Source organism: Megascapheus bottae, chromosome 2, assembly GCF_031878675.1.
Source record: "Megascapheus bottae isolate mThoBot1 chromosome 2, mThoBot2.hap1, whole genome shotgun sequence".
In the NCBI taxonomy this organism is placed as follows: domain Eukaryota; kingdom Metazoa; phylum Chordata; class Mammalia; order Rodentia; family Geomyidae; genus Megascapheus; species Megascapheus bottae.
The window spans coordinates 32,460,489-32,487,738 of NC_143510.1; the positions used below are offsets into that span (position 1 = coordinate 32,460,489).

Below are 27,250 nucleotides of genomic sequence, written 5' to 3' on the forward strand. Positions count from 1 at the left end.
GAGTTCATGGAGAGATGGTTTCTAGCCCAGGGCCTAGTTTCTAGCTCCCAGGGTTTTACTGGAATCGAACGTTACTGAAGGTCAAAGGAGAAGTCTTCTTTGGCTGATGTTTTGTGAACTCTGGATCCCAGAGGACTGATGATAGACATTAGTTACCAGTAATACATGGCCTAGCGGATGGAAACGAGAGCCAGGACGTCACCAATGACTGAGTTTGTGGAAGACCATTGAAACAGCAGGAAGGAGGTAGAACGTACACCCATTTACTTCCACAGAAAAGGAAAGCCCCGCCCAAACTCCCATGAATAGTTTCCTAGGAGTCCAGAGCAGGTGGTTAGGGGAAAATATAGGCCTCTGGTCTACATTGATAGCCCCGGATTGTGGTAAGTGCAGTACCAGTGGATACTGTGGTAGCTGAGCTCTGCAATCTTGGTCATCACCTCTCTGATCCATTTTCTTACTGTAGGCTAGGAGTGAGGAGGAACTGTGTCTTTGCTTGCCAGATGAACTCAGTGTGCCGTTTATGTACTGGATTCTCTTCCCTGGGTTTCTGTTTTGTGTTAATGGTTTAATCCATGCAGCCGTCTGGCCACTGGGATTGTATAATGTTCTCAGGATACTTAGGATGAAAATAGAATGCATCAAGTGACATGCAATTCAGTACCTAGCAGCTAGGAGGCGCAGCGCTGGGGTTTGCACTGCAGTGGAGATGGTCATAACTTGGAACAGTCTAGAAATACACACACACACACACACTGCTCAGCACAGTCTAGAAATACACACACACACTCTGCTCAGCACAAGTCAGAGTGAGACCTCTTCAGTGGGCAGGTCCTGTATCCTCCACTAGTCCTAAAGATAGTGTACAGATGGTTGCTGGTCTCATAGCGTGTTGTGAAAATAAGTTAATCAAGCCAAGTGCTAGCTCAGTGCTTGCACAATGAAGGTGATGTCTGGGTTTAAATCAGTGATTGCCCTAGCCCCTGTCTGCTAGCTGGGAAGGGAGGATTCTGACTTCTGATCCAGAGGGAGGCCAGTGGCTGCGGTCCTTTGTCATTAACCTCTCATTCCTCCACCTACTTCTTCAGCCTAGCAGCCTTCCTCTTTCTCCTACTTCCTGTACCTGTGTGCGTTCATGTCTCTCTGTATATATCCATATATGTATCCTCATGGTTACCGCCCCTCAGAGCTCTCCAAATTTTAAAATCTCTCGGCCAGATCGACTCTTTTACAGTCCTGCTTCACTGACAAATTTGTGGCTGTCCAATTGAAGTTATCTCATAGACTTTATTGTTTGGATATGGTAGTAGAATCTTTTAGTAAGCCGAAATATAATATCCCTCTGAACCATAAAATAACCCCTATTTTTATGCAGTCAGCCAAGTTTATATACACAAAAAATAAGTTTTTTTAAATTAAGTACCTTTGTGAGATGATGCTTAAGAGGTTTGCTTGTCCTCAGGAACAATGAACAATACTGCTGGGTTTTTTTTGTTTTTTTTTTTTTCCCCCTAGGTTGGTTATGAGGCTTGAACTCAGGACCTGGGTGCTGTCCCTAACCATGTTTGCTCAAGGCTAGTACTCTACCATTTTGAGCCACAGCATCACCTCCAGTTTTTAGGAAGTTAATTGAAGATAAAGAATCTTATAGACTGTCCAACTGGATCTGACTTTAAACTCATAATCCTCAGATCGCAGCCTCTTGAGAAGTTCGGATGCCCAGCATGAGCCACCAGCACCCAGCTGAACCATACTGTTTTAATCCTTCAGATACCCAACAAAGCACTGGACATTAGCTCTGCTATGGGAAGGAGGAACTGAAAGCACAGAGGAGGGAAGTGCCTGGCTATAAATTGCATAGCCATGGCTTAGCTGAGGAGAATTAATGTTAAGCTGTTTGATTTTAAGACCAGCACTCCTCAACTATGTGATACAAGTCTTATAAAGACGTAGACTCTCAAGATTCATACAGGGTAACATGGTAAGCTCAAGGACACAATTTAGAGCAATGAAAAGGCAGATATTCATGGATTTCAGATATTAGTGAGGATGAAGGAGCCATTGGAGGGTAGGGTTTAGAGAGTCAGGTACAAATATGACAGTCTCCACCAACTGGAGTCCAAGAAGATTAAGTTCCCCAAGATCATCAGAGTACACTTAATAAGTGGTGACATCATTCATTTTCATCATCATCTTCTTTTCCTAATATAGGGATTTGGATTTGGGGACCTTGAGCTTAATCAGCTTGCTTGCTGAACTGGTGCTCTACCACTTGAGTCACATCCCTGGCATAGCTTATCACACTGGCTATATTGGACATAGAGTCATACATACCTTTTGCCCAGGATGGTTTTAAACATCAAAGGATTACAGACTGGGATTACAGGCATGAGCCACAGGTGCCCAGCTGTCCTACCTATACGCACAACCCAAACCAACAGGTCTTTATGGAAATAACACCTGGCTAACAGCCTGCCCTGTAGGCAGGGGTTTGAGCTCCCTGCAATGAGCTAATTTGGGGGCCAGTCTTCAAAGAAAGTTTTCAAAAGCACTTTTCAAATTATCTCAGCTACTGTGATTGGCAAGGACAATGGAAAGAAGGTGGGAACAATCAACGGGAAGAGGGTAAAAATATGTCAAAGCATCACATGTGCCAACCTGGCTGCTAAATGAGATTACGTGACATCAGATCAACACCTGTAATAAATGGTGTGTTCTCTGTGCACTGCCTTTGTGTTAGCTGACAGCACTAACATAGAGTAAGTTGCTTCCTGAAACGTAAGCCTAGCAATTAGTGCCTTGTCAAGTCCCCCAGAGATGTTGGCAAAATAATCAGTTTTGCAGTTACTTTCCCCTCACAAAACAGGTCTGGCAGTGCACACCTCTGGCATTTATGGCAACATGACTGAATAGATTCCAGCTGATGCGGGGCTGTATGCAAGAGGGAGTTATAAGAACTAAGAGATCTGTGATGCAACATTCCCTTTGTATATCTTCCCTCACCCTAGTCGTGGGTGTACTTGAACACTGGTTACAGTAGGCAATACAAATTCATCTATATAAATATTTCAAGTCAGCTCTTCTTACAACTGATTGCTTAGATTATTAATGTTTTGGGTGGTTTGAGGGTTTTACAGTTAGGACCTGGTATTTGTCTAGGCAGATGCTTTCTCACCTGATTGATGTCACGTACCCTTTTTGATTTAGATATTTTTCAAATAGGGGTTGGGCAGGCCTGGACTGTGATCCTCCTATTTATGCTATAATGGTAATCACATGTTATCATGTCAGCGTTTTACTTGTTGAGATGAAAGTCTGTTGAACTTTTTCCTCAAATGGGCTTTGATCTTCTGTCTTCCCTTTCTCTGCCTCTTGAGTAGAATGATAGGCATGAGCCACTGTGCCTGGTTTCAGCTCGTTAATTCTGAACATGATTCTGGTCTTTGGGGACTTAATATTCAATGTATAGTACTGTTTTTAAAAATGAAGGTTAAGGGGGAGAAATAACTACTAATTACATTTTTGGCCTTTGTATTCAGGAATGGTAGAGGTCTTAAAAAGAGGAAGCTAGCAAAATGAATACCAGGAAATGGAAATATATGCTGTTGTGATGGGAGAAAGAGGGCAGGAGAAGGCGGCATATGAATAAAGGGAGTAAGAGTGAGCAAATACAATCACATTCGATGTAAAATTGAACTATAAACCTGAGGGTAGGGATTGGATGAGGAGAGATGTGGAAAAACAATGGAGGAGATAGCATTAATCAAGATGCATTTTACCACCTGACTTGTGGAATTGAAACTACTTTGTATAACCATCAAAAAAACCAAATAGAAGTGTGGCTCAAATGATAGAGCAAAAGAATAAAAGCTCAGGGACAGTGCCCTGTCCATGAGTTCAAATCCCAGTACTGGAATGAACACACACACACACACACACACACACACACACACACAATACTGAACATACACACTCTTAAGTCATAAAAGAAAAACAAAACTTGAAATAATGAAAGAAACTGCATGAGAAGAAACCTCATGTCTTCATCCACTGTGCAGTGCTAATGCAGAAGTCGAAAGACTGGGCAATGACTAGAAGGATATTGACTGACTCCCAGCTGTGAAAGCTGGAGGTCAATATCAAAGAACCAGGGTCTAGCAAGAATCTTCTTATCACATTGTAACAGGAAGAGAGAAGGACCTCCTTCCTGCCTGCTTTCAAAAGAAAAGCCTCCTCACTACATTATAGGGCAGAAAGCAGATCATGGTGGGAGGATGAGAGAAGGAGTGAGGAAGAGAGAGAAAGGAGTCAAAATCTCCTTTGATGAAGGATCCATTCCTGCTATAGTGGGGTTAATTCATTTATTCTTCCTCATGGTCTTACTAGGCCTTTTTCCTTTGGTTTCCATGTGCTTTTTTTAGGGGATACATTCAAGTCATAATCATCATAATCAAATTAGAAGTTAAATGTCAAACTGGGAAAAAAATTCTGCTCATAACACAGAGAGACCCATCTTTCAATTGCTAAGGGAAACCTGTAAGCAATATCAATGGATGTCTCACAGGAAAGAAAACACAAGGGGCAGAAACTTCTGAACAGTTCCTTTGACACATTTAAGGACAACTTGAATTTAAAAGTATATCCATATCCCTTTTGTACTTATCAGACATATGAAATCTCAAGTCAGTGGCTAAGGCTTTGAAAAACCTTATACATGGATATTCATCATGAATTGATCCAAGTACTAAGAAGAGTATATGATAGCATCCACCCAGTTCCATCTAACCTGGCATCTCCTGCATCATAAAGCTCTTCATGGCAATAATGGAGCTATTTATATAACAGTAACAAGTACAAAGAAAATGTAAACTCTAGGATATGGCATATTAAGTAAATTAGGGTACATGCAGACAATCAAGTATCAATGTCAGGTGTTGTTATAGCAGCAGAACACAGACTGAGAAACTATCTATCTAGACACACCTTGATCTTTCTTAGAAAGAACTCTTTTTGTGCACAAGGACTGCGCAGGGTGTTCATGGCCACATGGCTTGTAATAGTGAACAGCAGGAGGTGCCGCTCTTCACTGAAGAAGGGCTAAATTGTATAAAATGGTACACTCAAATGGCACCATTTGAAAGAGTGTGTGAGAGGAAATATTGACTGACTGGGCATCAGGAGATACTGAGGGGAAGAAATAGAAACTGTAATATGATGTGGATATCATTTATATCAGAAACAACTCACACTCACACCTCAATGTGTTTGTGCAGAAAGGCATAAAAAAAGATCTGTAAGGACATACTTCAAATTCTAATCTAGAGACTAGGAAAAAGCACATTTGTAGATGTGGCTTGATGGAAGGGAATTCACATTTATCTGTAACACTCTTAAGAACTATTAAGCGTTTAGATCAATGCACACAGTTATCACCTCAGTTGTACTAATTAAAAATGCTTAAGTCATTTGCATGTGTCAATAATTACTGTCACCTCTAAAGTTAATCTATGCATGCATGGGAAATTGTGTCTGGGTTCATTCAAATTCAAACCCAACTCCCAAACTGAGAAATGGACAGAAAGTGGAATGAACCATAGCAAAACAAAGCACCTGTACTTACCTGTAAAGCTTCCTACAGAACTAGCAGCTGTAAATAGTTGTTCAGCTATGGCTTTCTTCCCTCTGAGTCTTGTCTAACAGACACACGACAATTATTCAGTCAAGGGGGTTTGTGCTGAACTACAACTCTATAAAAGGAACTAAGATTTTTATCTTATTTTAAAATAGTTTAGTTAATTACTTTTTGCCCATGCAGGGGCTTGAATTCAGGTGCTATAGGAAACCTTCATGATCAAAATTAGTCATTCATGCCCAATATTAAAGGTCCTTGGGAGCCAAAGAGCTGTCAAAAAAGTTGATCACATATTACAAATACTGTCTGATAAAACATAAAATGAATTCATGTTTCCAACATAGGTTTTCTATGTTGTTACATGCTTCCTTTGCTAAGGTATTTATTTTCAATTAAAGTATAAACATCAATGAAGGTTGACTATTCTACAACCAGGGCAAAAATTTAAAAATTAAAAATCCATACATTTGTTGAATGCATCTGTTCCTCCTAATATATGAAATTTACTCTTGCCTGGAACTTAAGGTTTAGCATATAGTGAAAATGCATATTAAGATGGGCAATTCCAGGTAGAGGGTCAGAGAATTCTGGGAGATAAACTAAAGAAGAATGAGCCTAACCATGAATCCTGGGGCCTGATTGATGATTTATAATCTCCACTTCAAGCCACTCATTAGTTCTTTCGGTAAAGTTGTTCTTTCAACCTTATCACAGACTATGAAGAGGGAAAAAAATAACATTTTGTTATAACAGTGATTTTTTTAACAAGTCCCTTTGGAGGAAATCACTTGTGGATGAAGACTGCGATTGCTATCTTTCTTCCTCTCCTATTTTTTCTGTATAGCTCCTCTAAAAACAGGAGAAAGAAAACGGTTGAGAGAGCAAAGAGTAATGGCCCACAAAATTCCCAACAGAAGTAGAGCACTGTGGACTATAACTTGGATTTCATGGCCTCCTTGCATGGTAAGGGGAAAGGGCTTTTTAGATGATAAAATGATAACATGAATTTATTAGCCCTCTCTCACTTACCAAGTGACTCCATAACACATGGCACTGCCTTTCCCCTTTTAGGGGTAAGAGGCAGGGTGGAAATGTGGAAGACCTTAGTTTTTCCAGTAAGGCTGTCCTGAGTTTTTGTTATTTAACATGCCTGGATCTTTTTACTGTCACCTGGAAAATGGGAAAACAAAAGTATCTGTTTTTCTAATAGGACTTGGATGAAAATTAGATGGGCAAATAATGGACATAAAACTGTCAGTTCAGACTGAAGTCTAACCCATTAGTTCCAATTTTTTCTATTCGTTTCCTCAGTATTAATACCTACCTCCCAGGTCTTGACAGCCCCACCCATCCCAGGTAAAGGAGGATGGTTAGATCCCTAGTTTAAATGTCAGAAACATGGATCACTAATTCAGAAACTAGTAGCTATTCTTCTTTCATAGGAGAAAAGCAAAGATTAAAATACTGAACATGATGGAAGGAGCACAAACATCCTTTAAAAATATCAACCATTATGATTAAAGAATTATTTCAGATTGCCCTATGAGACATCAATTGTGTGTGTGTGTATGTGTGTGTATGTATGTGTGTGTTTTGTGTGTGTGTGTGTGTGTGTGTGTGTGTGTGTGTGTGTGTGTGTGTGTGCAAGCGCCAGTCTTAAGGCTTGAACTTAGGGCCTAGAATTGTCCTTGAGCTTCTTTTACTCAAGGCTAGTGCTTTACCATAAGAGCCACAGTGATACTTCCAGCTTTCTCTGTGTAGTTAATTGGAGGTAAGAGTCATGTACCTTCCTGCCCAGGCTGGCTTCAAACCATGATCCCCAGATATTAGCCTCTTGAATCGCTAGGATTACAGACATGAGCCACCAGCACCAGGGCTTAGTCTCTAAATTCTGTGCTTCACACATGGTTACTATAAGTCTCTCATTCAATGCACTCTTCCATTCCTGGAACTATAGTTGAGCAGGGAGTACTGATAATTCATGGATAGTCATCCTGTGCAGGATTCCAATGGTCCAGAAAAGATACAGCAATAGTGACCCATCCTGGAAGGTGATTGCTCACCAAACTTCTAGAGGTTTCTCTAAACCCCTCCACTGTCAGAATGTTTCCATTTGTGATAGTGGTGTTTCATTGCCCAGTGGGTGCCTTAGAGTTGACACCCCAGTCTCCAGGGATGGAGGAAAAGGAGGAGGAAGAGGAAGGCTGGAATGAGCAGTTTAGGCCGCGTCAGTGGGGTTCTTCCTGTTTTCTGCTAATAGATGGAGCTGAGTGTGACTCTGGACTTTGTTCTTTTCCCTGTCACATGGGTGGATCCACAACAGGTGGGCTCCTAGGCAATGGGGAGGTCCTGTGGGACTGACCCTCTCAACTGGAGCAGGTCTGGACTGGCCTGGCCAGGGAACGACACACAAAATGATCCAAGAATCAAATACCTCAGGTCATCCAATGACGATGCAAAATCAAAAACCAAAATGCCGAGCAAACAACAAAAAGTGGAAGGGGGATTTCTAATAGTATTTGGTTATTTTCATTTCAACACAGACAGGAAATAAAGAATAAGTCATTTCATCCAAAAAAGATGGCGTTCTTGCAATCTGTTGATGGGAACCCACCACAGGGAAAGTGGATATTTCACATGTGGAGTGGACGCTCAATAGGGAGACTGACTTTGGTATTTTTTTTGTTCTGTTTTTAATTTTGTTTTCGTTTTCAAGTAATTATACAAGGAAGTTGGTGGTTCATGCTTGTAATCCAAGCCACATAGGAGGTTGAGATCTGAGGATCTCAGTGGGAAACCAGTTCAGGCAGAAAAATCCTACTATTCTTGTCTGCCTCTAACCACCAAAATGCTGAACTAGAGGTATTGCTCAAGTGGTAGAAAACCTAGAGCTTCAGTCTTAAGAGAAAAAGGCAAGCAAGAATGTGAGGCTCTGGGTTCTAAGTTCCAATACAATCAATTAATCAATCAATCAATCAATAAAGTGGTTTCTACTTAACATTTTCACTTATGTTTATAATGCATCTTGAGTGGAGGTCCCCCATTCCATCATTTTTCTATCTCACCTACTCCAAGACTGACTTTTTTCCAGCAATAATTTGAAGAGAGCTCTAGTCTGGGCTCATGTGCCACATTTCCCTGCCACTGGTATGGGAAACTTAACAGGAAAGTGAACTTTACCAAAACAGGATTGGATTTCACAAAAGGAAATAAACAGGGGTATAACATTTCTCACTGTGTCTCTGACAACAATAAAAGAATGAAACAGCCTGTGGCCATTGCCTCAAAGACAAGCCTTCCCTGAACTGGCTCTACTTTACATGGACTTCCTAAATGAGTTTGGTCAAGGCCCATTGTATGCATATATGGACATGACAAAGAATGAAACCCTTGCTCAATTAATTGATGCTAATAAAAATATATGTTGGGGGAGAAAAATTATGAAGAAAAAAGAGAAAGTTTAGGTGTCTAGTCTTCAACAAAATCTTTGTAAGGGAAGGTGTTTTGTTTCATTTGACTTTTTTTAAATTAAGGATACATTTCAGCAAAGACCTTTAGGTATTTAAATTGAGTAGAAAGTATTATAACCAGATGTCAAGAAGAAAACAAGGTTTCATTTGGATCTGGGGTCCAACTGTTTATAACAGTTTGAAGGCTGTCAAAGGATGGTGGTTTGAGGAGTGTCCAGTCTCAACAGTGTCAGTGGAAACATTTTTGTTTTTGGCCAGTTCTGGGGCTTGAACTCAGGGCCTGAACGCTGTCGTTGGTCTTTCTCAAGGCTAGTGCTCTACCACTTGAGCCACAGCACCACTTCTGGCTTTTTCTATGTATGTGATAACAAGGAATTGAACCCAGGTCTTCATGCATGCTACACAAGCACTCTACCACTAGGCCGAACTCCTGGCCCAGTGGAAGCATTTTTATTTGTATTTTATTTTCATTTCTTTCTTCTCTCTTTGAAAAGAAAAATTCTTTCTCCTTTTCAGATTGCAGTAAGTCTGGGACTATTTCTTAAAGAAATTTAGTGCAAAAGTTGTGCCCCTTGCTATTCTGAGCTGTTGCCCAAGATTTGAAAACCTGCCCGTTGCAGTTGTGATCTGACTATTTCAAATGAAATACAAAAACTTAAAGGTTTTCTTACTCCCCCTTCCTGGATGGTGTAGGGTGGTTGAGTGTGAGCGAAAAGTCACATCTGTTTTCTCTTCTTGTCTTCCGAAAGGAAGATTATCTGTTAATCAGCCATCCTTGCAAGAAAGGAATAAAGGGAAAAAAAATTCTTCTACTTGTGGATTTTCTATGAAGTGTTTTGGGTTGAACTGTGTCGCCCCCAGCCCCCACCCCCAATTCCCATATTGAGGCCCTAACCCTCAGTCTCTTGGAATAAAATGATACTTGTAGATAATGTCTTTAAAGAGGCCACTAAGTAAAAGCAGGTCACAGGGGTGGGCTCTCATCCAGTGTGATGGAAGCTGTCATAAGAAAAGGAAATGCAGACATGAGCATGCGCACACACAGGAAAGACCATTTGAGGACACAGACATGAGGTGGCCACCTACAATTCAATGAGAGAAACTGTAGGAGAAACCAGCCCTGCTGGCCCCTTCGCTGTCAGGCTCCACAAATGAGAGAAAGTAAACTTCGCTGCCTTCTGCCATCTGTCTGTAGCATTTTGTGACAGCAGCCCTGCCCAGAGCATATATTAGGTGAAACATGTTACCAGATGTCAGATCGCTCTGTGGTCACTGTGCAGACTTTGCGTGGAATACAGTACTTCTCTGAACAGGCGGTGCTTTGGGAGTTTTTGAGGGGGGAAAGAGCAGTACCCATCTCCCACCACAAATCAGGGGACAGCCACCTAGCCCAGCCCCCAAGTATGGTACAGCTTTTTTTTTCTCACTTCTGTGCTTCTGAACCCTCTTCCTTCCCTGGGGAGGGCGGAATCCCCAACCTACCTCTTAGAACTGCTAAGGAGGTTGTGTAATGAAGACTGTTGACACAGAGGTGGGGACTTTTCCAGTACAGTCTAGCCAACTGGAAGATTTAGAAATTCTGCACGCGTTACTTTTTGGCAGGGAGGCCTAGAACTCAACAGTGTGTCATAGAATAGTCTGTAGAATGCCACCTGAGACCACATTCATCATTCCTGCAGATGGATGAGCACTTCCGTAATGATAAGGAAGCAAAAAGGCTTGTCCGCTCTGTTTCTCACCCGGCATAATTCTCTCAGGCTCCTGACGGAGTGGAAGGATAAGGAAATGGAAGAAAATCTCAGGCTGACCACCCTGACACCTGTGCTGACTGCAGTCCATTTGTATTCCATCTCTCTGATCTGAACAATTCCTTTGTCACTGAACAAAGTATTTCATTTTCTCCTTCAGTGTGAGCTGACCTGAAATTCCAGGCCTAGGCTGAGTTACAAATAGACCCCACCAGGAATTGGCCCTGTGAACGAATTTTTAACTGGAGCTCCACTTTCTGAAAGAAAACTCGTGGTAACAATATGAGCTTTCATGGCCCTGCGATTTAAGATTCTTTCTCTCAGACTAAATAAGCAAAACCGCTCCCAGACATCTGTCGTGAGTATCACAGACCGACTTACATATCATATAACTCAGAGCTGCCTGATTCCATCCCTTTGGGCTCCATGACTTTACTTAGTGGCATTTTTGCAAGTTTCAAAAATGTTTTGAAGACTATGTATCATTTGGCCAAGAGAATGGGAACCCAGATGGCTTTGTAAGAATATTAAATAGCAGAAGGCTGTTTTAGAATATCCAAGTGTTTCTAGAGATCCTGCTTTCAGTTCTTAAGCAGTGCCTCTTTGGGGGTAAAATTCAAGAAGATAAATTATTTTAGGGTGTTTTGTAAAATAAAAGCAAAGAGATGGTGGCTGGTGGCTCACATTTGTAATCCTAGCTACTCCGAAGGCTGAGGTCTGAGGATCAAGATTCAAAGCCAGACCAGGCAGGAACCTGTGTTAGATTCTTATCTCCAATTAAGCAGCAAAAATCCAGAACTGGACCTGTGATACAAGTGATAGAATCCATAAAACAATATAGAAAAAAATCCCTTGATCAAACCTGGCATATAATTGATGCTTAATCAATTTATATGCCATTATAATTATAATTGAACTCTAGACTCAGAAAGTCAACTTGGTTAACTCACTGGCAGTTCAGGGTTGAAATAACCAAAGTTCTTCCCAACCAGTCCAACTTCTCCTTATTTGTATGTGTGTGTGTGTGTGTGTGTGTGTGTGTGTGTGCGCGCGCGCGTGCACGCGTGTGTGTGCACATTTATACTGGGACTTGCATTCACCCTTAGCTTTTTTGCTCAAGGCTGGTACTCAACCACGTTAACCATAGCTCTACTTCCAGTTTTTTTTTGCTGGTTAATTGGAGATAAGAGTCTCTTAGATGTGTCTACCTTGGATGACTTTGAACTTAGATCCTGAGACCTCAGCCTCCTTAGTAGCTAGGATAGGATTACAGGCATGAGACACCAGAGCTCAGCTCAAGCTTATCTTTACAAATGGCACCCTTCCTTCGTTCACTCTAAATGTTTGGCAAGTCCTTCCTCACCCCTTATCTACTTATGGTCATCGATCTCTAAAGGACTCTCCTTCCATTGTTCAGTTGGGCTATTAATTATCTACTTGTCTCTCAGTCTACCACCATTCTCTTGACTGGGATTTCCACCACAGGAACCAGGCCATTCTTTGTTGTGGGGCTGTCAGGAGTCCTGGTAGCAGCACTGTGGTTCTCAGCTTACTGGATGCTAGTAAGTTCCTCCCTACTTTCACAATGGTTGCAGTAGCTGCCAGATTTCCCAAAATTCCCATGGGGGGAAAAAATCTTCCTTCAATGCGAACCTCTGATCCAGTGCAAATGACTGCCATCCATATTACCTTCTGCCAAGCCTTCCACTGCTTCCGCCCCAGGAAGAGTAAGATGGTCACTTACAACCCTTAAAACCTCTGTGCCCAGAACACCAGTGAGGTGCCCATAGCCCTGTGATCTCATCAGCATTCCTAGCCTCAATCTTTCACCTGCCTCCTTCCTGAGCAGTACAGATCTCTTCTCCTTGGTTTGTCTTTGTGGAGTCTAGGCTCCAGTCACGATGGAATGCTCCCCAAAGACTCCAGGGACCTCCATCCATCCCACTCTCTGCCTGGTGGACTTTGCAATCCAACCTGGCACTTATTAGCCCCAGGCTTCCTGTGACTCTCCATCAACACCCTCATGGAAATGCGCCACTCTACATTTTCATCTTACTTTTGTTATTTGTCTTCAATTGGACTGTGAATTCCTAGAAGGTAGAAACGGGTCTGTTTTATTCTTTATTCTAGACCAGTGTACTCAGAGTATCTGCACATCGTGGGGAACCAATGCTATTTGCACTGAATGGTGAGTGAATGAAAAACAAACATACCTTTGGTTGGGAATTGCTTTCCCCATTCTTTGCACTAGGGGGTGCCAAATGAAATAAATTATGTATATGTATATATGTGTATATATATTATATGCATATGTATTATATATAAAACATATTTTTTCTTTTATAGTACTTGGGATTTTGCATGTTCCTTTCCTGTGATAGCACTTAAACATGGTAGCTCCTTTAATCTTCTTCTCACACTGTAGTAGTTATCCAATTCTAAGAATTATGCAAATTAAATGAGCTATTCCTAGAGTGTGTTCAGCACAGTCACACCAGGGAATTAGAAATGCACAGTAGGTGCAAATTATTATTTGAACCTATTAAATTGTTTCAAAATTCCACTTTTATTTTCCTCATCATAGAAATGTTTAGCCTGAGTAAGTTAAAGCTCTAAAGCACTCCTAATTCAGATTTCCCTTGATGATTCCATTTACATTTTCCACAAATTTCACTCATTGCCTGGAAGCCATTACCCTCAACCCTTAGGAAAATGTGATCAAGCACAAAATATAAAAATAGCTAAGCTGTGACAAATAAAGCATATTTAATTTTTTTAAATGTTACATTGACTTCATTTTAAGTCACTCATGGTGTTAAGATACTTGTTAGAAGATACATTCACGTCTATTAGAATTTTTCAAAGACTTATTGCATTTGTGAAGATTGTATGACACATTGTACCAGGCTGGAAGAACTCCCAGTTAAACTGTATCCCTTTGCCAAAGACAAAAGCCAGTTCACACTCGGTTGTAGCAAATGCTAACTGTCTGCTTTGATGCTTCTTAGCCTATTTTGACCTGCATGCTAGTCACTTCATTCCAGATGCTAAAATTCTGCCCTGGAAAGCTGTGAAACCTATCGTGGGGGAGAGACAGTGTCTCACAGCTACTCCTCTCTCATTCATGAGGAGCTGCTGTTTTCCACATGACAAACAAGATACAGCTACCAAGTGATTCACAATTGGCTGCTTTCTCTTTCCATTTGCTAGATTTTTTAAATTGCCAAATTCTTCATAGGATTATAGCATATATATTTTAGCATTCTTCAGAGGGCTTGATGAAGTAGACTGTTTATTCTTGCATCCCAGAAGGCATTTAGTACCTTTTTAAGATTTTACTCAGGGAGCCATTACAAGTAGAAGGAAAATAGCCCAAATGAAAATGTACTATGGATTAAAAAAATAGAGACTCAAAAAGTAGAAGCATTTCCTGCAGCCAGTCCTACCTATGGGGGAGTCAAAGACAACAACCTTAGGATTTTATTCATCTTTCTCATCAGAGAGGTTAGTTTAGCTGGGTATGAGGTGGTACTGGTAAAGCTAGTATCCAACCCCTATCTTATCAGAACAAGCTTGTGTTGAGAAAGCAAATAACTTTCTTGCAAGGAAAATCTCATATTCAAAGGATGACCTGACTTAGGGATATGGAGAAAGTAATCTCACACTTCTCAAGTTCTCTGTCATAGGGGAAACAACTCAAGATGTTTGTCCTGTCGTGGGAGGATATCTTTTTTTTTTTAAGGTAATTCTATCATTCTCCTCCCTTTCTCTCACAAACTTCAGCCATAGATGGTGGGCAGGCAAGAGAAGGAAAATTAATGAGTTTATCATTTTCATGCTTGGTTGTCTTCTGCTCTATCATCATCATCATCATCATCATCATCATCATCATCATCTTCATAGATGTTACCATCACACTCTAATGTTGCTGCTATTTTTGACATACTGAGGTTTGAACTCAGAGCCTTGTGCTTGCTTCTCAAACATTCTATCCCTTAAAGTCACACTCCAACCTACTTTTACATTACTTTCTTATTGGATACTATATTACTTTCTGCCTGAAGTGGACTTTAGGCTATAATTTTCCTATGTCTCCCACATAGTTGGACACATGTATGTAATGGTTTGCTGCTTGACTGGGTTGGGGGTGGGGTTTCAGGAACTTTTTGCCAGGACTAGTTTTAAACTATAATCCTTCCATTGTAGCAGTGACTATAGGAATGAGTCTCCATATACCAACTTAATATTCTTATTGTAAGTTAGTCATTGTACTAAGTACTTGGCCTACACCACTACTGAGTTAAAGCTGCTCAACCATTTCCCAAGGCAGGCTTAGTTATTCCTATCTTATAATTACCAGGACTATGGATATATCAGGTATAATGGCTCATACCTGTAATCCTAGACAGTTGGAAAACAGATTCAACCAACAAAATCTGGGCAGATGTTCCATGTCTCTACTATCCTATCATGCAAGAAGGATAAATAGGATAATAAAGGTCCAGGCTGGCTCAGACAAAAAAAAAATTGAAGCTCTTACCTGAAAAATAATGAGAGCAAAAAGATATGGGGCCAGTGGTTTAAGTGGTAGAGTGCTTGGCTTAGCAAGGTTCCTTTCAAATCCTGGTGCCATCAAAAAACAAAACAAAACCAGAAACCCAGAACTATGAATCTAAGGAACCCTCAACTTTGAAAGAATTCCTGTTCATACATTTCAAAGCCAGTTCTCTCTAACTCCCAAGTTCATGATCTCAACACGTACCTCCATATGCTAATATGAGTGTGATGAGCTTATGCTCCATGCTAATCTCTGCCCAAAGGTTGAATGTTTTTTTTTTAATCAAGGATTTGCTGATGGGAAAGTTTAGAACACATTTGAGGCAAAAGTTTATGGTGATCCAGTTTCCACTGACCTAGTTTCTCCCAGTTCACATATGACTGTTACTCTGACTTGAAAAAAATTACCATATGAACCACATTTCTGTTCAAGTCTCCTAAAGCGAGCACCATGCTGAGTGTATGCCCTTCCCAGAGCAAAGGAATATATATGATTACTTTGAAATCTTTCCATATACACTCCACCATGTCAGTCACATTGCTTGGAACCAGATACCTTCTAGAAATTTCACAGTGGCTGCTGGCAGAGAGTACAGACAGATCTGACCTTACTTGATTACTTGTTGCTAAGCTCCCTAGAAATGGATTTGCTCTGATCCATCCACCCTGTTCTACTGTGCAACATGAAATGAGGCCTTCCATGGAATGGGGCCAGGCCCCGCCGTAACATTATAGAGCCTGAATAAAGGGAAGTGACCCTCACATGCATTGCAACCACAATTTTCACCTCTGTAGCTATTGCTATAGTGATAGTTTTAGAAAAAGCAGTTTTTCAAGAAGAGGAGGATAAATTTAGGAACTAGTGAATGCCATCTGGTCAGAACTACATTAAAATGCTGGATTCATCCCAAGCTTGCTTCCTCACATCCCATCAAATTAAATTGTATTTCCTAAAGTGACATCCAAACTGCCAGGTGGCAGGCATGTAGGATCTCTTAGGACAGGTGTTTTCTGTTGCTAAGATATTAGTCTAGAAAATCCATGGCTTTGCTCTACACACACACACACACACACACACACACACACACACACACACACACACACATGTGCACGCTCTCACAAATACACATACTTTTATATGTCTTGAAGGAAGAAATGTCAGTGTAGAATGACTGAATAGCAAAGTAGAAATGGAAGGGTGATGGAAAATAGAGTTTGTTATGTATAACACACTTTTGTATTCTGGTATAACAGAAAGACTCAGGACATGCTTTAGAAGGCCTGGATGTAAATGTCACTTCAAGTTCTTCTTCCCCTACATTGACCTTGAACAAGTGATAACCTCTCTTAGGGTCAGTGCAGGGTGGTGAGTGCACCTTAGCGCTTCTAAGGTATGTATATATCATTTATCTTCACAAATTTCATGTTGAAATTTGATTCTTCATATACTGGTGGTCAAAGGTGATAGGGTTTTTGAAGAGGTATTTTGGACCATGAAGGATCTTTCCTCATGAATGAATGAATGTAGCTCCCAGGAGAGTGGGTTCATTATCCTGAGAGTGGGTGGTTGCCAAGCAAGGTTACTCCTATGTGCTTTGTCTCTTCCCGTGTAACTGTTCTTCTTCTGCTCTCTACCTTGAGGTGAAACAGAACACAACCTTAAGCACAAGTTGATTAGATGAGACACCATGTGCTTGTCCTGCCAGAATTACATTTTTTTTTCTCACAATTTTCCCTGCCTTGGATACTCTATGATAGAAGCAGGAAGTAGACTAAGAGACCAACAGAAGGCTTCTTACAGAAGGGCTATATGACCAGAACCTTTAACAAAGTGAAGAATTAGATTGCCAAAAGCCACGGGAACAGCTATTTCTAGGCAGTGAAGATCCCATTGGTAAAGACACTGAGGTGGAAATATGCTTGACACATCTGGAAAACATCTAGGTTGCCCTTGAGGTAGATAAAGAGTGACGGAAGAAAAGAATATTGAGAGACGTGGTTGGAGACACAGCTAAGGCCAAAGTGGGTTAGATTATTTATGTAGTTTCTGAGGCCTAGACTGAGCCTAATCTAAAAAGACTGATCTTCCATCTAGAATTGGATCAAGAGCATTCACCAACACTTTTTCCCCCTGAAATTTCTCTTGATTATGCAGACCCATAAAATGATATCTCTAACCTAGACTAGTCCTTTTATGGCTTGTTCTACTCAAGCCCCAAATTCAAGAAGTTAATTAAAAGACACTGAATCATTTCTCCTCCAACTTTTAGAATTTATAAAAATGTGAAAAGTGGTGGGAAGCTGCAAATACTGTGATGATTAATTGTAATGTTAACTTGACTGAGCTAAGGGATGCCCAGGTAGCTGATTAGTGGTTCTGGCTGTATAGGAGGGTGTTTTCAGCAACTGATGAGCAATGACTAAATAAAGATCACCCTTATCAATACAAATGAATGTCAGTCCACCCATTGAGTGCCTGAGGTAGATTAGGGGTCAGTTGGCTTCCTGCTTGACCCTGGAATTTGTTTTCCAACTAGAACTTAGGTAAATAACCTTCACACCTGCCTTTTCAGGCTTTTAGACTTAGATAGGGCTTTTGTCATTGCCTCCTGGGGTTTCAAGTCTTTGAAATATAGCACTAACATTCACTTACAATTCAGAGAATGTATAGTCTGTAGTCATTTTTTAACTGTATTTTTATTTTTATCTTTTCTTTTATTCTCTCTCTTTTTTTTTGATACTGGAGATGGAGTCTAGGACATTGTACTTGCTAGACAAGTGCTTTGCCATTCAGCCCTCATTGCTAGTCATTTATAAATGCTTTTAAAGCTAACTCTTAACATAGTATGTTAAGAAGCGCAATATATTCAATTACCTTACATTCTCTATTTGAACATTTTTTAAAGCTATATTAGATGCATGAACTTATAATGCTTTCTACCAAGTATTTGTCAATACTGTAAAGGAGATCCCTTGTTCATAGAATTGTGATTTTCAGGTAGACAGTGTGTCTTTGTGCCCCTTGCTCTTTATTTTTTTTTAACTACTTTTTTTAGATAACTGTGTAGCTTTGATTCCTACTTATAGGCATTGAGTTTTCCCACAGTTTTAGACACACTTCATTTTCTAGCCACACACATCAAATTCCAATCTTAAATGGGACACAGCTAGCCTACAATTACTCTAACTTGTTATGTGGTTTGAAAGCTACTTGGAGATGCTCCCCCATTTGTGAATAGGGGGATATTTTCACTTGGCCCACCTCCCCAGATTGTTGTTGGATGAAATGAAAGCAAGAGTTTTAGGCATAAAAGGGCCTATACAAATGACAGGCATAGTTATCCCTGATCTGCATTCGGTAGAAGAAGTCTCTAGTTCTAAGAAGCTCTTTGTGCCTGGCAGAGGTGCCAGGACCAGGAGCTTTAGATGCTGTAGTAAGCCAGCCTTCTCCCTCTTTAACTGCCAGAACACTCTTTTGAAAACAAATCTTGATCCTGTCACTTGTAATTCTGAAATCTCTTTATAGTCTCTCAAGTGCTCAGAGGACAAAGCCTTCCTTAGCATAGACAAAAAAAGCCATGTCTTACTGCCACACTGTGCTTAGGCGGACATGGCCAGTGACCAAGTGCAGTGGGCCTTACACAGCTCAGATTCTGCTGGGATGGTGTGGCCCCCATGGTCAATGTTCTGCTATACAGACCTCATGTTATCTCACTGTTTCTTACTCCAGTTTATATATCCTTCCTCTGAATCCTGCAAACTACAAAACTATCCGTCTTGCAGACAGAATACAGTTGTCCCTTGGTATTGAGAGATGTGGACCCTCAAGTGTCCTGTAAAGTGGTATAGTATGGGCATGTTACCTAAATATATCCTTTGCATTTATATCCAGCCTAATGCAATGTAAATGCTGTAAGTGGTCAGCTTTCTGTATGGTTTCATTGTGACACATTAGTATACCATACTGTTTAAGGAGTACTGAACAGAAACAAAACATCTGTACCTGTTTGGTATAGATGTAACCAATTAGAAACCTACATAATTTGCACCAACAATATGTATTATCTTTTGCAAATATATCTTTTCAGTCAGTGGTATGTTAGTTCAAGAATGAGGAACTCATGGATACAACTGGTTGATTCTCATTGGTATGGAATACATAACTGTTTAAGGAGCTCTATTATTTTTAAGTGATTTATTAGAAAAACAAAACAAAACAAAATATTGTGCTGGGCTGGGTGTGGTGGTTCATTCCTACAATCCCAGCTAGGTCAGTAGCAAAGGCAAGAGGATTGAAGTCACAAACCAGCTCTGGGTAAAAAGCATATTACCAAAAATAAATAAATAAATAAATGCAAAATAAGATGAGGGTGAAACTCAAATGGTAAGTGCTTGCTTTACAAACCCAAATGCCACCAATGAATAAGTAAATCAAAACATTGCTCCTCTAGGAGCTTGAAGTATATTCTACAACAGGCCTAGCAGGGTTTTCAACTTGATTGTATTGGATATTGTTGGCATGTGGCACTGGAGGAGCAGAGAACTGGTCAGTAGCATTTGAAATCTAGTGTTTTTTTTCGAGGTGATAGGTTTCCTTTGGTTATCTTCCAAAACTATGTTATAGACACAGTGGATGATTATGGATAATTACAGGCATGACAGATAATTAGGGTTCTTAAAAAGTCATTTTATATTTAAAATAGACTTCAGTATGATCATTGTGCTAGACTTCAATATGATCATTCTATTTGATGAATCAGTGTGTCTATTTATCATATCTGTAAAGCCCCAGGTTAGATGGACATTCATTTTAAACTTGCACATATCAGAACTTCAAATATGTGCAAGCTTCCTTCAGCTTGTATCTATGTCCTTATACAGACAGTTTGAAAGAAGCTATAAAGGGACCTAGTTAAAAGTCTCTGCACAGTGCACTTTGCAGAGATAATAAAAACAGGCAGAATTTTAATTGCTATTTCATCATATAGAATGTACTCTGTTGACTGTGAAATAATTTATTAGTCATAGTGATGGATCCGTGAATTGGCTTATTATTTTAGTGCCGTGGTGTTTGTTGTAATGATTCCCCAAAGGTCCATATGATTAAGTCTTGGCCATTCAGCCAATAGTACTAATGAGAAATGACACAACCTTTAGGAAGTAGGTTTTAGTGGGAGGAAGTTAGGTCATTGGGGTGTATGCTCTTAAAGGGAAATTGGGCTCCCAGCTCCTTCCTCTCTTTTTGCTTCCTGGCTATCATAAGCAGCTTCCTCTGCTTCACCACAGGCCCAAAACAACAGGGCCAAGATCTGACATTCTTATTACCATAAGCCAAGATAACTCTTTCCTCTTTTGAAGTTGTTTATCTTAAGTATGTTGTCACAGCGATGGGACACTACTGACTTCTCAGCATTTCCCAGATTCTTTCTTTCCAGTTTTCCCAGGACAACAAGGAAATCATGAATGAAGTCTGCTTTTCTCACATCTGTCTTGTGCCTCTGTAACCTGCCAATCAGGTTATTAGGGCTTGTCAAAGCTGTTGGCTTTAGCACAGATAACACTGAAATCCCTGTTGCTCACAGGTCTGGATTCAAATCCCTAGATGTCACATAATGAAGTGTGACCAGGCTTGTGTTATTTAATCTTCATGGGGCTTTAGTCATCTTTTCTGTAAAGTTTGAACCATAGGGTATCTATCTCCCACTCTGTGTATTATACAGGATGATGCATATTAGCTAAGAAAAATGATTTGAATAGAGAGAATACATATGCTATGGTTTAAAAGGGAACATTATTTGTCACCTATCATTATTACTATTTATCATTTTTGTTGACAAGCTTTTGGATAATTTCAGCTGTGTCTACCTACCAATCCACCTCATTGTTTCCTATTCAGAAATTAAAAAAAAAAAAGATTTCCTATGCAAGGAAATCAAAGAATGCTTTGCCTAGATAACCTTGTTCCTGACCAAAAATTTCATTTCTTACAGAAACCTTCATATATATCATTAGCTTAAGTAAAATTCATGTTTCTTTTATTGGGTTGAGATACGTCTCACTAGTCTGCTCAGGTTAGCATTGAACTCCTCCTGCCTCTGCCTCCCAAGTGCTGAGATTACAGGCATGTACCCTCCACACTAGCAAAGCATGTTTTGTCAACTTTATACAATTCCTAGGGACTCAGTCAAGGTTATTTTTATAATACATTTATGTGGGTATACTAGTCTACATATGATATCTTGGGATTTGAACCCTAAACTCCTGTAAAACCAAAAGTCTTTAGTTTTAACTGTACTGGAGTCCATAGTCTGGGGAGGTAATATGAACTTGACTGCTGCCACGTGGTGCGTGTCCTTGGCAAGTATGTACATTGTGATTGACAGTCTGTGTTACCCGTCATAAAGAAAGACTGGTCTTCAATATAATGTTTTCAATAACATTTAAAAATAACTTTGTGTGGGCCGGGAGTTTGGCCTAGTGGTAGAGTGCTTACCTAGCATGCACAAAGACCCGGGTTTGATTCCTCAGTACTACACACATAGAAAAAAGCTGGAAGTAGCGCTGTGGCTCAAGTGGTAGCCTTGAGAAAAGTCCAAGGACAGTGCTCAGGCCCTGAGTTCAAGCCCCACAACTGGCAATAAATAAATAAATAAAACTATTGTGAATAGGAACAACTATTGTCCATGGTTAGCTACTATATCCCAGGTGTCATCCTATATTTATGTCAATCATCTCCCATACCATAAGCAGGCTTATGAAGTGGGTTTGCTGTTTCACAGTTGGGGAAAAGTTGATGAGGGATGAGAAGCATACAGTTCTAGGAAGCAGCAAAGTGAGCTTCTGCACTCAGGTTTTCTCAATGAGAGTCTGTGCTTGCCCAAGGCCAAGGCTTGCCTTCCTGTTCCTGGTGTCCCCCCATTCCTCTTAGGAGTTGATATTCCCATCATAGGCACGCACATTCCTGGAGCACATAAATGCTATGATGTGCTGAGAATTTGGGGGTTTGTCCCCCGACCCCTGTTCTCTCCTTTATTTTCTCAAAAGTTCTAAGGGAGAAGGAAAGATCTTTAGAGTAATAGTAAAGCAATAAAGAAATGAAAGCTGTGAGACATTCTGAGAGGCTGGGTGGCCAATAGCCAATCAGCTTTCATGGAGATTTCTGGCTACAAAATCCAGCACTTACTATTTTCCATGACATATACTTCCAGAGCATGTAATAATTACAGAGACTTGAATTCTGTGCGTGACCATGCAAAGACTTTATGCTGAGATCAGAGGGCCCATGGCCACTGGTTAGCTTAATTGTGTTGCTCTAATAAACCCTAGAATGAAAATATTTTCTCCTACAGGAAGAATGATAGCATCTTCAGCTGGAGCCAAGGTTTGTAAACCATGAGACCCTTTTAAGCTCCTCCAAGTGCTACATGGAGCCTTTGATGGTTTTCTGATAGGAAATATCTCCAGCACTGACACTCTATTGCATGACCAGAAGACAGTGGTGAAAAGGGGGGTTCCCAAGAGGGATTTTCCCAAAGACGCCTTTGAGGTGTGTTTTCAGATTCCAAAATGGCCATTTCCACGTAAGAGTCCTGCAGGGGTAGGGAACTTGTGTTTTTGTGGTTGTTGCCATTTGTTTGTTTTGCTACCAAAGGTCATTTGATATTTATAACATCATTTGCCCCTAGATTTATTGAATTGTACTTTGGAGGTGGGGGAAAGCTCCTAGATGTATTGAATTTCTATTCCTGCTTGGGATTACTTTGGCAGAGCCAGAGATTTCACGGGCCTTATATGGCCCACGGGCCAGACTTTCGCTGCCCTGTGAGGGTAATTATAGCTTGGCCTGGCCATGATCCATAATTCTGCTCCCAGCTCCTTATACTGCCTCACCCAAGGTCTAAGGGAGTCTTTTCCTTAAAATAATGGACCCACCCAAGTCTCCTGGCTATTCCCTGCCAAGTAGTTCTCACCTAAATACCCCCAATGTCTCAAGGGAGACTATGAACAAGAGTAGCTAAGGAGACCACCTTTAAACAAGATCAGGAAGCACTCGAGCAAGTTAAACGTGTTCCCTGGGGTGGAAGTTGCTCTTAATTTTTTCTCCAGGTCAGAGCTGTGTGTATTGACAGGCTGTCCACAGGACAGCAGGATTTGTGGTGGCCAGACTTTGAAATAAGCAACTTCCTCTTTGCCTCCTCCTCTGTTTCAAGGCCATAAATGAAGTCATGCTCACTTCCCACCCTGGGGCATGGGGATGTGATGTTTGTCTAATTGTCTGCTATACTTCCTTAACTATATTCCGATTTGGTGTAGGGGACACCTGCGATTAGGCACGCAGCAGGCTCCAGACTGGGTGGCCAGCTAAAGACTCAAGAGCCATGGCGTCCTCCAGACTGGACGTGTGGCGCTGGGCTGAGGTGAGACGTGACTGGGGACTGCAGGAAGAGGACACTGAGTAAACCCATACACACACTGTGGCTCTGCGATCATGGCGTCCTCTGCCCCCTACAACTCTATTGGCTAATTCTCAGAGTCCCCTGGATCTTTAGGAGATATTTGGCCAATCAGTTGATTATTGTATATGTAGCTGATCAATCACTAGAGCCAGTGTGTATAAAGGATGAAGGGTGAGTTTAAGGCATAGTGATATCCAAAGAGTAGTCCTAGAATTATGTCAAACGAACCCTCATGAGCACTTCCTGCAAGAGGTCTATCCTTCCTCTTTTTCAGATTAAAAAAAAAAAGGTTTCAAACAGATAAAGAAACTTGTCTAAGGTTACACAGTCTCTTGTTATGTTCTTGCTGAAGGCAGGTCCCATGACAAGAATTCAGAGAAAAATTGCCTACTGGGGTGATTCAGAAAACACCAGTCAGGAACATCATGGGAAAGGTAGGCAGGAAGGAGAGAATGTTGATGGTGAATATAATACCAGGTCAGGGTTTCAACTGGGAGGGAAAGTAGAGAATAGTGGAGAATAAAATATACTGTGGGGTCTTCCTCTCAGAAACACCATTTGCCAGTCTCTGGTTAAAGGAAGGGGTGAGGAATGTGGGATAATGGAAACATAGTTGGTGGGATGAAATACATTCAGCCGCCTGCATTCAGCAAGTCAGGACCACAGCCCTTAAACAACTTGTGTCCAAACTGAATCGTTTACAAAAAAAAAAAGCTGTATAGAACTGAGCACTTCTCATTTAGCAGTGAGCCTTTTTTTTTTTACTTTAGATTATAAAATATCCATGTGCGCATACAGATCTATCTTAGATCTTTCTCAATACTGAGAAGGGTTCATGAATCTCTCTATCAATGGCATTAAACTTCAGCTTGTTTGCAAGTTTTCACAGTACAAACCTGTGGATGTCACCTTGTATAGTCTTTCTAAAGATCTGCAAGGAGATGCCTGAGTACTAGAAGACTGGTGGCTCATGTGGCTGGGTCAGCTGTGTCTACCATTTTGTTCTTGGTTATGCACGTCTCTAATATCTCTAGATACTGCGAAAGTCATTGTCAGAGCTTTGCTCCATCCTCTAATAATACTAACAAGGCAGGAAAGTTCCTGCTTTTCCTTATCAAAATCAAATATCTGTTAAGAAGCTATTGTTTGCATGGTATTATACCATTTGTGAACAAACAAGCAAAACCTCTAAATCAGTATCTGGGGGTGAGGTGGGGCATTAACTGATGACCTAGTGTGTCCAGCCAAACCCATTGTCAGACAAGCCTGTGGGATTTCTTACTTTGCCCCTCTACTGACTGGGTGATTCTGGGTTAAGTATCTCTGCACTTTCATTTCTTCATGTGTAAAAATGGAGATAAAGGCAGCATTTATTCATAAAGATGTGTTATGGATGAAAGCATGGCATACTACCAGTTATAGAAGGATTAAGTAATGTTTCCTTCTTATTAGTGTTGTTACTTAGAGGTTTTATGTCATATACAGACATCATATTAGGAAATGAATTTGACCTTAAGAAGTCTACTCAAGGCAAAACAAATTAAAATAGTTGAAGTGAGAACCTTCTAAAAAATATAGATTAACATTGAGTATCTCTATGTATACTTATACAAAATCATGGGCATCATATCCTCTCTGTCTTCCAGGAAGAAATGGAAAGTAGAGCAACTTTCTTATTGTAAAGCTGTTTAATTATTTATTAATTCTACTTTTATCAACATGTTTTTTTAATTATCCTTCCTTGCTAGGGCTCAAACACAGCACCTAAGGCATACAAAGTATGTGCTCTACCACTTAGCTTCATCTCTAGCCCCTGGGCATATTTTAAAATATGAGCCACAGGTAGTAACAAAACAAAATAAAACATTACACGACCTGAGGCTTACATGACCTATCCTGGAAACCTTATCTTATGTCTCACCCTGTAGATATGACTGATTAGGCTTGTGATTTCTGTTGTCACATTTCATGTCTAAACTTAAGCCCTTGGAGAAGAAAGGTTAGAATATGAAACTCAAATTTCCATTATGTCCTTATGGGACTTAAAAGGTGAGTTAAGAGGTGAGTGATAGAGAAGAGGAAAAGAAAATAAATCATAAATAGATTTTTATAGGGAAAAGCTGAAGGGGCTGATATTTTAAAGTCTAGACAACAGACGGCTACAGGCCCTGAGGAAACCATATCATTTCATCAGTTGTAAATGACAGGAAGAAGACTTGGGATTTGAGTGGAAAAGAATGTTCTGGAAGTAAGGCCTGTTAAACATTCTCCGGGTTCCCACATGGTTGACGTGAATGGCACATTCAAGAAGATGGCTGACTCTCCCCCTTGATATACATCCCATTCAGATCATAAAAACTTTGATCTTAATAATTTTATTACACAGTTCTGAGCTTTCCAGGTGGCAATTTGTCATAGTTGCCACAAGTCCCATTGGACAGGTCTTTACTGAACTGTCTACTTGTTTCTCAGGCACTATAATCGACTCTAGAAGAGAGAAAAAATCCTGCTCGATCCTGCTCATGAAACTGACAGAAGAGTAAGAGATGAAGAAAGGGAAAGTCATACAACCCTCAAGAATGCTACGGCAGAGGGTCCAGGCCAGGCCACTGAGTCCTCACACAGTGGAGTCTGCAGAGGCTTTCTCTAGGGTGATGGATTCCGAAGCTGAAGCCTGATGGGTGAGTGGAATCAGTTGTGTGGGCCTAGAGACTGGAGCAAGGTGGGTAAACTGAGAAGAGGGCTAGGTAGGGGACAGAAGTACTGAAGGTTCTTCTGTGAGAAAAATGAATGAATTGAGGAGGGCTGAATTAGAGAACTCACTTACTGATGCTAGTGCTTCTCTACTGTTTTCATTGTTTTCCCATCAACCACCTCGGCATCTTACCATCTGAAACACTGTTGACGCTGTTCCAAGAGAGCTCTGATTTTTTTTTTTTTGTTTTGAGTTGTACTTTTTGGAACAAGCCTCTTCTCTGATGTCTCTCTAACTACAGCATGGCTAAAAAATTCAAATAATAATAATAATAATAATAATAATAATAATAATAATAATACAGAAGAAGGGAGGAAGCTCAAGAAAGGTACTCTACAAGGCCCTGAAGGGCAGGCAGCACGGGGCATCCTGCTGTTTCTGTTTCAGCTGCTTTGGTCGAGCATCTGCTGCATTCATCTTGGGTAACTACTCCCCATGTGGCATTGTGGTTGAGAGTACATATGTCCTGCAACTTGAATACCTGCTTCTAATGGAAGGCATTGAGAATGACTGGCAAAGTCACCTTGGGCAAGTAAGTTTCTCTGGACCTCAGTATGTCCACCTGTAGTGTGGGAATACTGCCAACATTTTCTCACAGATTTGTTATAAGCATGACACGAATTAAGGTACTA

General features: G+C 40.6%; 1 long non-coding RNA gene across 6 annotated transcripts in view; it reads left to right on the forward strand.

The window, feature by feature from the left end:
• The window catches only part of LOC150066653 (uncharacterized), a 315,401-nt gene that overhangs the window by 6,745 nt on the left and 281,406 nt on the right, over positions 1–27,250 (forward strand). For all 6 annotated transcript variants that reach the window (XR_016533492.1, XR_016533490.1, XR_016533489.1 and 3 more), the window contains exon 2: positions 26,336–26,544. This is a non-coding gene — a long non-coding RNA (uncharacterized LOC150066653). The remainder of the gene's footprint in view (positions 1–26,335; positions 26,545–27,250) is intronic.